We start from the raw sequence: 13,804 nt of genomic DNA on the forward strand, positions 1-13,804 counted from the left end.
GTGTCATCGGAGGGTAACTCCCCAAATACACACAGCCACAGAGTAGCTGGGGTTCACTGACCTGACACCTCGTTTTTTTTAAAAAAAAAACACTTTATATATCAGAGAATTTTTAGGTTCACAGAAAAATGAAGAAGAAGGTACAGAGATTTCCTGTATCCCTCTCCCCCGCCGCCCCCCTGCACACACAGAGCCTTCTCACTACCAACAATCTCCACTAGGTAAGTACGTCTGTTACAACGGATGATCCTATGTGGATACATGAGAATCATCTGGAGTCCATGGTTACATCACAGTTCACTCTTGGCATATGCTACATGCTATGGGTCTAGACAAATGTTTAGGGGTGAGTATTCACCATTGTAGTACCACACAAACTATTTTCACTGTCTTAAAAATCTGCCTACTTATTAACCTCCCCATCTCTGTAGACCCTGGCAAGTACTATGACACCTCATTTTTAAAAGATTTCCAATCTCAGGTCATTATATATAAGAAGAAGAATATACCACTTTTTTTTTTTAATGTTTTTCAATGTGTATTTATTTTTGAGACAGAGAGAGAAAGAGCGTGAGCAGGGGAGGGACAGAGAGAGGGAGACACAGAATCCGAAACAGGCTCTGGGGTCTGACCTGTCAGCACAGAGCTGGACGCGGGGCTTGAACCCAGGAACTGTGAGATCATAACCTGAGCTAAAGTCGGATGCTTAACTGACGGAGCCACCCAGATGCCCCAGAATATGCCACTTTTTTATTATTCTCCCCAACCTCTCCTTTAAAAAAAATCATCCATTATGTGTATTTATTACTCAATTCTTACTTTATAGGACTGCAAACCCTGCATCCTATTTTGTCTTACTGAGTAGAGTTTATACGGCCCTTGCATTTCACTTCCTACACTGTTTTTTTGACCAGAATTAGGAAATGAGCTGATATATATAGCTAGAGGCATATAGCTAGAGGACAAATTAATGGTGATTAACTAAAATCATGTGGTTCAAAGTTATATTTGCTGTTAAGTATTTATGCCTCTATGAAAATAATTTTGTAATTAAAGCATGAAATACTGAATTGGCCATTAGTGGTATTCAACCACCATGAATCCGGAAAGTGCCAAGTTCATTCTGTAGTTTTACATATGCCTAATTGCTTTTAATAATAAAAATGCAGGGTCTCCTGGGTGGCTCAGTCAGTTAAGTGTCCAACTTGGGCTTGGGTCATGATCTCACAGTTTGTGAGTTTGAGCCCCGCGTGGGGCTCTGTTCTGACAGCTCAGAGCCTGGAACCCGCTTCTGATTCTGTATCTCCCTTTCTCTCTGCCCTTCCCCTGCTTGTGCTGTCTTCACGCATGCTCTCTCTCTCTCTCAAAAATAAGTAAACATTTAAAAAATAATAAAACTTTAAATTATTTTAAAACATAGTAATATATCATTATATGTCCATGATACATCAGTATTTCTTGGCACACATTTTTATTCTCAATATCATTAAACCATTTTAATTTATAAAACAGATGATACATTTAATTAACCACATGATTCTTGGAGGTGAGAGAACTAACTTCTGTTAAACCCTGACTGTTTCTAGGTTTTTTACGTCCACTATATAATTTAATCCTATAGCAGTCCTGAAAATGTATCTCCATTTTGCAGTTATTCTTATTTTCCAGATGATGAAATTTGAGGCTTAGAGAAATTAAGTAATTTTCATAGCTAGAAGGTGGTGGGGCCACGATCAAAATTCAGATGCATCTTCAACCCAAAGCCTGAAAACTTATGTCCCTTGTCTAGTCTATCAAGCAGAGTGAGTGATTTATTAGGGTAATTGTAAATAAACACACTGGGATTAACTTCTAAATATTGTGTGCTTCCCAGTGTGTCCTGTTTGAAAGTGGGAGGGGTGGGTATGGGGGCCGAGTGACCTGTGGGTCCAGCTTTATTAAATAGTTACGCTGTTGAGTCCTTCACCTCCCCCGGCAGCCTGGAGGGGTTACTTAGTCATATCCGAGGGAAGAGCTGCTAGTTGGATAATGGGCGACTTAAGAAACTGAGAAGGGAGAGGCGCCTGGGTGGCTCAGTCGGGTAAGCGTCCGACATTGGTTCAGGTCATGATCTCGCAGTTGGTGAGTTTGAGCCCCGCGTCGGGCTCTGTGCTGACAGCTTGGAGCCTGGAGCCTGTTTCAGATTCTGTGCCTCCCTCTCTCTCTGCTCCTCCCCTGCTTGTCCTCTCTCTCTCTTTCTCTCTCTCTGTCTCAAAAATAAATTAAAACATTAAAAAAAAAGAAACTGAGAAGGGAAAAGTAACTCAGAGGTTTGTGGTTTCAGGGAGATCAGAGGAGAGGCAGACTGATCTAGAGAAAAGGCAGAAAGGTAGATTGAAGCTTCTGTGTTGTCACTTGGTAATTCAGAAGAAACAACAAGGTAGTTTTTCTTGGTATTTAAATGCAGAGATGAGTTCTACTTGATTGAGAATAAGCTGAGGGAGAACCAAAACAGAATAATTAAATTTGAATTAAGAAGATACAAAGAAAGGGGATGGAAAGAAAATACTTCAAAGTATTATCAGTAGTTACATCTGGGAGTACAAGATATGTTTACGTTTCTCTTTGTGTCTCTCTCTTTTTTTAACCTTACAGATTCTCTCTATCGAATATATACTCTAAACACTGTTTAGAAAAGAAGCACATTAGGATTATTTGAAGGCAAGGCCTGACAGAGTTTTAAAACCAGTTTCAGAACTTACTAGCTTTGTGATCCTGGGCAAGTTACATACCCTCTCTGATCATTGGTATGTATTTTGTATATTTTCTTTTAGAGAGTGGGGGGCGGGCAGAGAGAAGGAAGAATCCCAAGCAGGCTCCACACTCAGTGCAGAGCCCGACGTGGGGCTGGATCCCACAGCCCTGGGATCACAACCTGAGCTGTAATCAGAGTCGGATGCTCAAAGGACTGATCCACCCAGGTGACCCTGAGCATTGATATTTTTATTTATTAAATTACTCACACATGGTAACTGATTTTATAGTTAATATAATTACTATTATTCTCAATATCTAGACAGTGTTTTGGTTACTAGAATTATTTAGTTTTTTGCCTTTTATGTGAATAAACTACTTTATTTCGTTTCAAATAATCAAAAAATAATTACACGTAGGATCTTTCCTAAAGGCTTTCTCCCCTAAAGATGCCTATGCCTCATCTGCAGCGTTCAGCTCATGCACAGCATCACAGACCAGCTGACGGCCGGCCTTGGACAGAGGGAAAGTCTGGGTGAGAGTCCAAGCTGAGCCACAAGATGTCAAGCCTTCACACAGTGAGAAACATCAGGCAACCTGCAGGATCGAATATCTGTGCTATAAGCTCACCGGGGCGGCCTGGAAAGCCCCATGTGTGTCTTACCTTCCTGAAATCCAGTAAGCAGTCGCTATACATTTATGGGCATGACTCTGTGTGTAACCCACGGGTACTCTAGGGCCCTGTGTGGCTTATCCATTTGTCACAGCGTCACAGGAAAAAAAAAAATGCAGTCCTGCAAGGACAATCAGTGAAACTAAGTCCAATCTTGACTTTCAGCTCTCAAAGAACGTTCCTTCTGCTAGTCTACAACACTGACATAGCACTAAGAAGGCTAATTTGTTTTCCTCAGAAGAAGTTTCTCAAGGTTTATTTTTTCTTCTTTTTATTTTTGAGGGAGAGAGACAGAAAGAGTCAGCAGTGTCAGCTGCAGACAGAGTCACAGAGTGTCAGGGTGACACAGAATCCGAAAGCAGGCTCCAGGCTCTGAGCTGTCAGCACAGAGCCTGATGCGGGGCTTGAACTGATGAACCATGAGATCATGACCCTAGCCGAAGTTGGACACTTAACCCAACTGAGCTACCCAAGTGCCCCATCACATTTTAATTTTTCTTAAAATCCTTTCCCTATGTGTCTTACCCCCTCCACCCTGATGACACCCCCCACCACCACCGAGGTTTCCTCTAAGACTCTCCCTTTCACAAATTTCACTCTCTGTCAAAACTGCCTTTCACCTCATCCCATGGGGGCTCCTCTCTGCTTTCTCCCGCCCCAGCTTTCTTATTCTTATTTTCCTCTAGAGTAAATCATGTCCTTTTTGGCTGAAATATTCTAGTTTCCTCCTTCCCAACCCACCCAACAACATGCCCATCTGCTGAAGATGGCCCAGAGGCCTGGAGAGGGGACAGAGAATAGAACTGTTTTCATTTCAAGTACGCATGACAAATACGTTTAAAATAAGCACGTGAAAAATAAAGTACGCACAAGAATGATTTCTCTCATTCCCAAAGGTATTTTACCATTTGAAACTATTAGACATCCAGAAAATTACCTAAATCCCACCACACTGTTCTATTACAAATGGTACCAGTAGGTATAGTTAAACACCCACGATGTGCCAGGCACCGTAGAGAATATCCATGGCGTGTTATCTTACTCAGTCTTCAGGGTAACCTTCTGAGAGGTTAGCTACCTTGTGTGAGGGGATATAGTAAGCGGGAGAATGAAGATTTAGTCTGGCTCTCAGGGCTACATAATTCCAAATCCTGTGAACTTATTCACCATAGTATTTCTCATGGGAATATGGCTACTAGTTAAAGAAAAGAATCGGCCATGGTCCAAGCCTGGGTTAGTATCTGAGCTTCTTAGCAGCTGAATGATCCTAGGGCCTGTTCCTCTTGATAGGACGGAATCACTTTGATGATTTGATGAGTACATAAACAAAGGCAAGAACAGAAGTAGGTTTGGACGGACCTTTGTGAGAGCTGATTTCTTCGCTAAGGGTTTATGACTACGATAAACTACCGAACAGAGCAGCTTTACAAAAATGACAATGCTCCTTGGATGAGCACTTCAGGTTTTCTAGCTTCGAATTTTACTTTTAAATGAATAAAGCCTCCCCTGTCATTTGAGCTCCTGGGTTTTGACGCAAATATGTGTGAGACCCCACTGCACAAGCTGGTTCTTGCTTTTGACACACTTTGACCATTTCTTTTTGGAACAATTATATTGGACACAGACTTGTAAAACTCAATTATTCTTCATCCAGATACACATGTAGAGAGGCCTGACTAGACATTTCCAGACATGACTGTGTTTGTTATTGCAAATCATTACATCAAATGCATCAGTATCTTTTTGTTCATCCTTGCAAACAACCTCTTTCTGCCAGGCGCCATTAAAGTTACTTTACTTGGATTTCTGGTTGGGGTGTGTGTGTATAAAGCATTTATATGTGCATATCCACAGCCTTTCCATCTATATAAAATGCATCAGCCTGGAAATCTTATAAGAATGAATTTTCCCTCTAGACTTTTGAGTTATTTTTCTCTCTAATCGTGGCTGGAGGCATTGTAAAAATGGCTGCTTACCCAGTTCAGACCTGCACTTGTGGCTAACCACGGCAGGGAGTGAAGGGTGTAGGGGGTATAAATTGCTGAAATAAAATGACTGAAGTGCTTTCAGGCCCCAAGAAGCTGGCCTCCTTAGATGGAGAGGAGTCAGAAGGCATCTCTCGGTTCCTGAGACAGTTCTTTCATCCCTGCGGACCGGATACAGAGACCACCTGAGGTTCTGCACTGACCCGTGGATTTCACCCAGATGGTTCCAGCAACTCAAGGGAGATGGTAGACTAACCCAGGTGTTGTAGACAGAGTCCTAGGGTACTTAGCATGTCTGTGCCTACGGGGAGTGGGCTGCAACACTATCTTGGGGCCACATCCAACTCGACATACTCGACCGTAATGATCTGCCACGGCAGCAAAAGGCTTTCACAGGCTCTGTCTTTGCCTCGGCTGACAACAGCCACGGCTGGGCCTGTTTTCTTCCTCTTCTTCCCTTTTAGCTTTTACACAGTGCTAGATCTCTTCAAATGCTCCCAAGGTATCCTGTTTTCCGTGCCAGTTCCGGCTCCTCAGGGCTTACTCAGAGCCTTCTGAGTTCTCATGTGCTTCTTTGCCACCCATCAGAGCCACAGGGATTGAACTTGTTTCGTGTAGGCGTTAACCTCAGATTGTCCCAGAAGACGTCCCCCTCCTCCAAAGTGCTTCCCTGTCTAAGGGCTGTTCCCAAGGTGCCGTCTCATTCTGCTGCTGCCTGGTGCTCAGGCCTGGTGGGGCGAGAATGAGCAGGAGGTGTTAATTAAGTAGCATGAGCGACAATTGATGACGGAGAGGCAAAGCCGCTCTCTCTCATTTCTTCCCCGTCTCGGGTTTAGAGACACAAAGACAATACATCCGAATTGCACCGTATACTTGGAAAAACTGAGAGGGTATATGCATGTTGAGACAGGGCCCTCCTCCTGAATATAAAGTCAGAGGGACACAGTTGTAGCCCCCCAGCGGATGAGGACTTGATGGCAACACAGGATTAATCTTCTGGCGGGGCTACTCGGGGTTTCAGGCGTGTATGTACGTGCGTGTAACAGGGACCATGGCAGACTGAAGAGTCATAGCTACAGCAAAGTGACACAGAGAGGGGAAGTCAAAGATCAGTGCCTATGTGGCATATTTTGTGCAACTGGAGAAGAGGAGAAAACTCAGGGGTGGACAATAAACCCAAGGGAATCTACCTCACAGGCCCATTTTTGTTTTTATTTTTCTAAGTTTATTTCGAGAGAAAGGGAGAGAGCACATAGGGGACGGGCAGAGAGAGGGAGAGGGAGAGGGAGAGGGAGAGGGAGAGGGAGAGGGAGAGGGAGAGGGAGAGGGAGAGAGAGAGAGAGAGAGAGAGAGAGAGAGAGAGAGAGATAATCCAAAGGAGGCTCCAGACTCAGCGCACAGCCCAGCCCGATGCAGGGCTTGAACCTACGAAGCAGGAGATTATGACCTGGGCCGAAACCAAGAGCTGGATGCCTAAGTGACTGAGCCACCCAGGGACGCCTCACAGGCCCATTTTTAACACATAATCAGTCTAAGACACAACTTTGAATAAGTTTATCTTGTAATTCTTTCTGGAGGCAGTATAATTGAAGAGACTTATTTTCACAGAAGAAAACCTGTTACTCCATTTTCACGATTCAATCCGATTACGTACTTTCATTCATGTGTGTCCCTTCTTAGTTTTTACTTCCACACATAGATTCCACTGAACAGTCACAAGGGGAACATTCAGTGTCCTCTGTTCAATAAACATCATACCCAATGTATTCCTTGTTCAGTTAGAGTGTCCAAACTCATCTTCCTTCTGATTATACATATTATGATTATAGATCAAGCCGTTGGTGGATATTTTAAGATTGTTAGCATTTGTCATTACAATAACGAAAATGGCAGCAAACATATTCTTAAACATAACTGATTCTCTTTAACTCCTTACTCAAGAGAAATCCATAGAAGCTAGTGTTTGTGTCAAAAACACCATTATTTTTATGGGTCTTGAAATGACTTGTCATATCACTTTTTCAAAGAATAAAAGATAAAGTCAATATACAAGCATATATATTGAATATATTGTATATTTATATATAACTCTTTATCAGGTGAATTATTTCTCTCATTTTATTAGGGTTTTTTCCTAGGTGTTTATCTTTTTTTTTTTTTCCATTTGGAACATATTCTTTGATCTCCTCATTTTGTTTAACTTTCTGTTTGTTTCTTACAAGTGTACCTGTATACATTTTTTCAGGTACACATTTCTCAGGTATATATATACAAGATGAATTCCTTCTGGAGACTGTTTGGCCTTTCAGTTCTGGAAAGTTATCTCTACCATTTCTTTAATACCTTCCTCATCACCATTTTCTTAGTTCTCTATCTGGAACTCCTGGATTTGGTCTCCTGGATTGATTTTCTATTAATGTTGTTGCTGTTTTTCATATTCCATCTTTGACTACTTTGTTTTAATTCGTGGGAGATTTCCTTGAATTTATTCTATTTTTTTAATGTTTATTTATTTTTGACACACACACACACACACACACACACACACACACACAGCATGAGTGGGGGAGGGGCAGAGAGAGAGGGAGACACAGAATCTGAAGGAGGTTCCAAGCTCTGAGCTGTCAGCACAGAGCCTGATGCGGGGCCCGAATCCACAAACCACGAAATCATGACCTAAGCTGAAGTCAGATGCTCAACCAACTGAACCACCCTGGTGCCCCTTGAATTTAGTCTTTAACGTAAAAGGGATGCTCATCTGTAACCTGGAATCCCTGGTCAAGACTGACACATTCGTTTCACAGGGTGGTTGATGTAGAAGGTCAATGGAGTCTCACCCTAGGACTTGCACTCCCTGGTGTTCCCAGACTTATGCCCCATCTTGGGGCCCCAGTGCCAGGTCCACGTGGGGTTATACACAGCTGGCATCTGGCCTCAGTCGAGACCCTGCTGCAGGGCCACGTCAGCTGCAGAATCCCCTGAGGTCTCTATGACAGCTGCATCCACTGCACAGTTCAGCCTTTCTCTCTGTCTGCACCACCTTCCTTCATCCCTCACAGTTGTGCTTCCCAGCAGTGCTCCCCAGGAAACACCTTGCTCACAGATTCCGGTTTCTTTCTGTCTCATCAGGAAGCTGACCCACAACAAAATCCCTCTTCTGAATTTTCCCATTTTTTACTCTTTTCTTTCTAGGTAATGGATGTCTTGGATTGTTCTCCTGTGACTCTCACATCTGTTTTCACATCCTCGGTTTCTTTATGTTCTTCTTTTTGGGTGATTTCCTGAAAACGGGCTCTCTAATCCTTTTGATTTTTTTATTTTTGGCAGTGTTTATCTCCAATAGCTCCTATTCTGATTTTTCTTTCCCAAAATAGTAATTTGCCCTTGTTTTATAGGTCAGACAGCTTTGTTTGCTTTGCATTATTTTGGATCTCTTCTGTTACCTCCTTCATGTCATTTCAACACATGCCTCTCGTGTTGGAGACGTTCCTCAAATGTTCCCTGACCCTTAGTTTCTGGAATGGAATGTGCACGTTTGGGGGTTTTGTTCCTTGAAAGGTTTTATTTCATGGGGATGAAGTCACGGCCATTATTATTGTGCATTCTCAGATGCCAGGAGTTTATTCTCTGTGGCCATTGAACCTCGAAAATAACCCTCTATCTGCAGCCTCATAATGACCATCTGTGGTCAAGTATTCACTAGAGAAATAGCTTCTTTCCATTCATTTAGATCTACTTTAATTTTCTTTCAATCATGTTTTATAATTTTCAGTGTACAAGTCTTTTTCTTGTTTCATTATTTTTTGAATATTTTTTTTCTTTTTCAGGCTACTTTAAATGGAACTGCTTTCTTTATTTCATCTTTGGACTGTTGACGGCTTGTGTGTAGAAACACACCTGATTTGTATATGTTAATCTTGTATCTTGCAACCTTGCTGAATTTGTTTATTAGCTCTGATCGTTTTTTGGTGGGTTCTTCAGGATTTTGTATTTACGAGATTATGTCATCCCAAATGGAGATAGTTTAGGCTTCATCCTTTGTGACCTGGAGGCCTCTTCTTTCTTTCTCTTGACAAATTACCCTAACTGGGACCTCTAGTACAATGTTGACTAGAAGTAGTAAGCGTGGGCACCCTTGCCTTGTTCTTGATCTTAGAAGGAAGGCTTCCAGTTTTTCCACCATTAAGTGTAATGATGGCTGTGCATTTTTCATAGATGCCATTCATCAGGTTTAGGAAGTTCCCTTTTATTCTTGGTTTGATGAAAGCTTTTTATCATCGCCCCCCATTCTTGCTCTCTCGAATACCTGGTGACACCACATCCTGTTACCCTCCAGGGTTCTGTGGAACAGATGGAGTCCCTCTCAAATGTCCTTTCATCCTCGCACAGTTTAGGCTGTGAAATTCTCTATCCTTCCTACTGGAGTCGCCACTGACACAAAGTAGTGGGTGTGTCCAAGTGTGGGATTCCAAAGCATGTCATATCTATTTATCAGTAACTACACACATCACACAGTAATGGTAGGGCTCGTCCGTTCTTCCCCTTTCCTACAGTGTACTGATGGGCTATACGCTAGTTTACCCAACTTACTGCCTTCCGAAACTAACTTAGTCACGATTCTCTTTTTCATTTGCCTTTAATTCTTTTAACTGTTTATTCATTATCTTACTCTTTGTCTTTCTTACACTTTCATTTTCTCTAACCTGTTTTTTTTCTTCCCTCTCCCTTTTTTCAGTCCAGTGATTTCCATTAAACTTGTATCATTAAACAGAGCCCTGTGGAAATCCTCATCCTTGGTCTTTCATGCATGTCATTGCATTCGGAGTTTAAAAGTCAAGTCCTTCCTAGATTTGGAAGTCAGTAAGTTAAATGTTACAACATGGCTCTGGCACTTAAATCTGTGACCACGGATGAGTCAAGATTCTCCGGGCTTGGCTTGTATTATCGATGACATATGGTAGTTGTAATAACTGAAAGGGTTTTCGTACACAAAGTTTCTATCACCTGGCCTTGCATGAGCAAGTGCTCCGTTAAAGTTTAACTTTCTTCTCATTCTCAGCTACAGATCTACAACATGAGATGCATTTTCCTTCCATGCCTCTCTCTCTACTGAGTCATGATGACAGAATTTAGATGCATTAATTTATTGACTTAGCATTAATTTTCTTTGACTTTTCTCTAAGAAAGTTTAGAAGGTACTGTACAGCTTGAACTCATATCGGGAGGTGTCAAAAACCTTTGATACTTTGGGACAAATCACCATTTGCCACATTTTCCCTGAGCCTTTAATACGGCTAATTCTAAGCTCCCTGTCTCCAGGTTTTGACTTAGAAACTCATGGGGAATATTCACCTTTTCATGTACTCTTTTGCTAGGCCCTGTTTACCTCATGTTTAGTCCTTGTGTTGAACTCAAGATCAGCATCATCATTGAATCTCTTGTCTCCCATGTTTATTCTCTTGGGATGTCTGCTTAAGACATGACTCTCCTTAGCGGAAAGCTTACTAGCTATGAGAAGAACCTGGGATGGTGTGCTTTCCTAGGCTGGAGATGTATATTAGACTTGTCTACTGAAAATCATCTTAGACTTTTGGTTCATAATTAAAAACAATGATGTTTTAAATTGAAAATGTTCTAGTTGTTTATGGTAGAAAAATTAAGAACCATGAGTAAGCAAAGTATGAATTTTTAAAAATCAACTCATAATCCAGGGCACCTGGGTGGCTCAGTCGGTTGAGCATCCGACTTCGGCTCAGGTTATTATCTCACAGTTCATGAGTTCGAGCCCCATGTCGGGCTCTGTGCTGACAGCTCAGAGCCTGGAGCCTGCTTTGGATTCTGTGTCTCCCTCTCTCTCTGCCCCTAACCCACTCGCATTCTGTCTCTGTTTCTCTCAAAAATAAATAAACATTAAAAAAATAAAAAAAAATCAACTCATAATCCTACTATGTAGTACCTAATAATCTTTCCAGATGTTTTCTACAGTTTTATAGTTGATTCAGCTCAGGGGGAAGAAGCTCCATATGTTTGTTATTAGGACAGACAACCTAAACACGACATGTGAATTGTCAAATTCTCTCCCAAATATTTAGATTCAGTGGAAGGGAATTGCAGCCTTATTTTTTTTACGTGCTTGTCAACACATAGGCAAACTACTAACTTGTCACTGTATATTTTGAATCAGGTTAGCTAGCTGTTTTCAGATTCCTTTTCTTCTAATCATAATGTGTTGTTTATAACACATTTAATGGTTTCTCTTCAATGTTCCTGTAAAATTCCTGTAAACAATAAATATTTTACTTGAGAGTGTTTATAGCTAAATACTAAGATTAAGCTTAAATTTCACAAATGGGGAAAGATCAGAATGGTGGGTTAGGACATTTGCTGTCACTTTTGAGGCTTGGCTTTATAAGGTCAGAATATAACAGACTATTTCCTCTAAAACACTATCCTGCTGGTAGATGGATGGTGGGGCCTAGTCTTCTAGCGAAACAAAATATCTTCTTGCAGCTGTAATGAAAAGAGTCCATCTGATTTCACTGAATTATTGCATTTTCTATGAAAAGATGTTATTAGTCTTTAAAGCAAAGCAAACAGTGGACATTATCATATGTAAGTTAGAGTAGTTAGTTTCAACCTTGGCTGCACATTAGAATCATACAGCTTTTGGGGGCGCCTGGTGGCTCAGTCGGTTAAGCTTAGTCCGACTTTGGTTCAGGTCATGATCTCCCGGTTCACCGGTTCAAGCCCCACGTCGGGCTCTGTGCTGACAGCTCAGAGCCTGGACCCTGCTTCAGATTCTGTGTCTCCCTCTCTCTCTGCCCCTCTCTGCTTGCATTCTATCTCTCTCTGTCAAAAATAAATAAACATTAAAAAATTTTTTAAAAGAATCATAGAGCTTTTTAAAATCCCAAAGCCATGGATGCACTCCAGGTGATTAAATCAGAATTTCTGGAGGTGAGGCACAGGCACATCAATTTCCTAGGACTCTCATAACAAGCCACCACAAACTTGGTGACTTAAACAACAGAAATTTCTTCCTTCACTGTAGTCTGAGATCGAAGCCTTGGCAGGGTCGTGCTGTCTCTCAAGGGGACGATCCTCGCCTTTCCCTAGCTTCTAGTGGCGGTCAGAACTCCTGGCATCCCTTGACTTGCAGCCGGATCATATTATCTCTGCTTCCATTGTCACAGAGACTTCTTCCCTGTGTCTCTTCTGTGTCTCAGTATCCCTGCACCCCTCTCCTCTTTTTTATAAGACACCAAGTGGATTTCCAATATGACCTCATCTTTTAAAATTTTTTTTAATGTTTTCTTTTAATTTATTTTTGAGAGAGTGACAGAGAGCAAGTGAAAGAGGGGCAGAGAGAGAGGGAGACACAAAGTCCAAAGCAGGCTCCAGGCTCTGAGCTGTCAGCACAGAGCCCAGTGCAGGGCTTGAACTCAGAAATGGTGAGGTCATGACCTAGGGAAGTCTTGACATTTAACCGACTGAGCCACCCAGGCGCTTCCCCCCACCCCCCCGCCACCCCGGCCCCAATATGACCTCATCTTAACTGGATTACACATTACAGGTACTGCAGGTTAGTATTTCAGCATCATCTTCTTTTTGTGGGCAGTGGGGGAGATGGAGTAACACAGTTCAGCCCCCCACACCAAGCAAGAGTAATTTTGGTTCCCTAGGTGATTCTATGGCACCGTAGCTAAGGCAGAGAACCATTCTTTCAGAAAGTGCTTCTCAAACTTTAATAGGCATATGGCTCATTTGGGCATCTTGTTAAAACGCAGATTCTGCTACACTGATTCTGCAGTGAGGCCCGACGCCCTGCATTTCTCACAAGCTCCCAAGTGGTGCTGGGGCTGCGGTCCACACTGCAAGAACCGCGTAGGCAGAGCGCAGGTTTTGTGAGCTTCCTTGCAGCTCCATCTCTGGGTCGCCTGCTAGACTTAGGCACTTTGGCACCCTTGCGAGAAACTTACCAAGGTCAAACATTTAGTTCTAGTTGATGAATGGATTAGCTTTTCTTTTAAACGACAAATTCTGGTCCTTACCTCTGTTCTCTTCTTTGTGGCAACATTGAAATGTGGGGGAAGAAAAGGTGGGGACATATAATGTGCCTCTAAGGCACCTTCTATTGAAATGAGAGAGAGTTTTCTAGAAACCATTTGTAAATCACTCCAACTTCACCCTTTCTTCCCTTATTCATTCCCATAATAAAAAAAAGAAGTTCAAAATGAGCATGTATATTTAAAAAATAACACCTGAGTGGCTCAGTCACTTAAGTGTCTAACTCTTGATTTCGGCTGAGGTCATGATCTCGGCTGAGGTCATGATCTCAGGGCTGAGAGATCAAGCCCCATGCTGTGCTCTGCGCTGGGCAAGGAGCCTGCTTGGGATTCTCTCCCTCTCCCTC

The 13,804-nt window shown here is 42.2% G+C and overlaps 1 long non-coding RNA gene across 1 annotated transcript in view; it reads right to left on the minus strand.

The window, feature by feature from the left end:
- LOC125910171 (uncharacterized) overlaps positions 1-13,804 on the minus strand; it is a 372,309-nt gene that overhangs the window by 163,607 nt on the left and 194,898 nt on the right. The gene's annotated exons all lie outside the window — the stretch shown is intronic.

The sequence above is a fragment of the Panthera uncia genome, chromosome D1, assembly GCF_023721935.1.
Source record: "Panthera uncia isolate 11264 chromosome D1, Puncia_PCG_1.0, whole genome shotgun sequence".
NCBI lineage: Eukaryota > Metazoa > Chordata > Mammalia > Carnivora > Felidae > Panthera > Panthera uncia.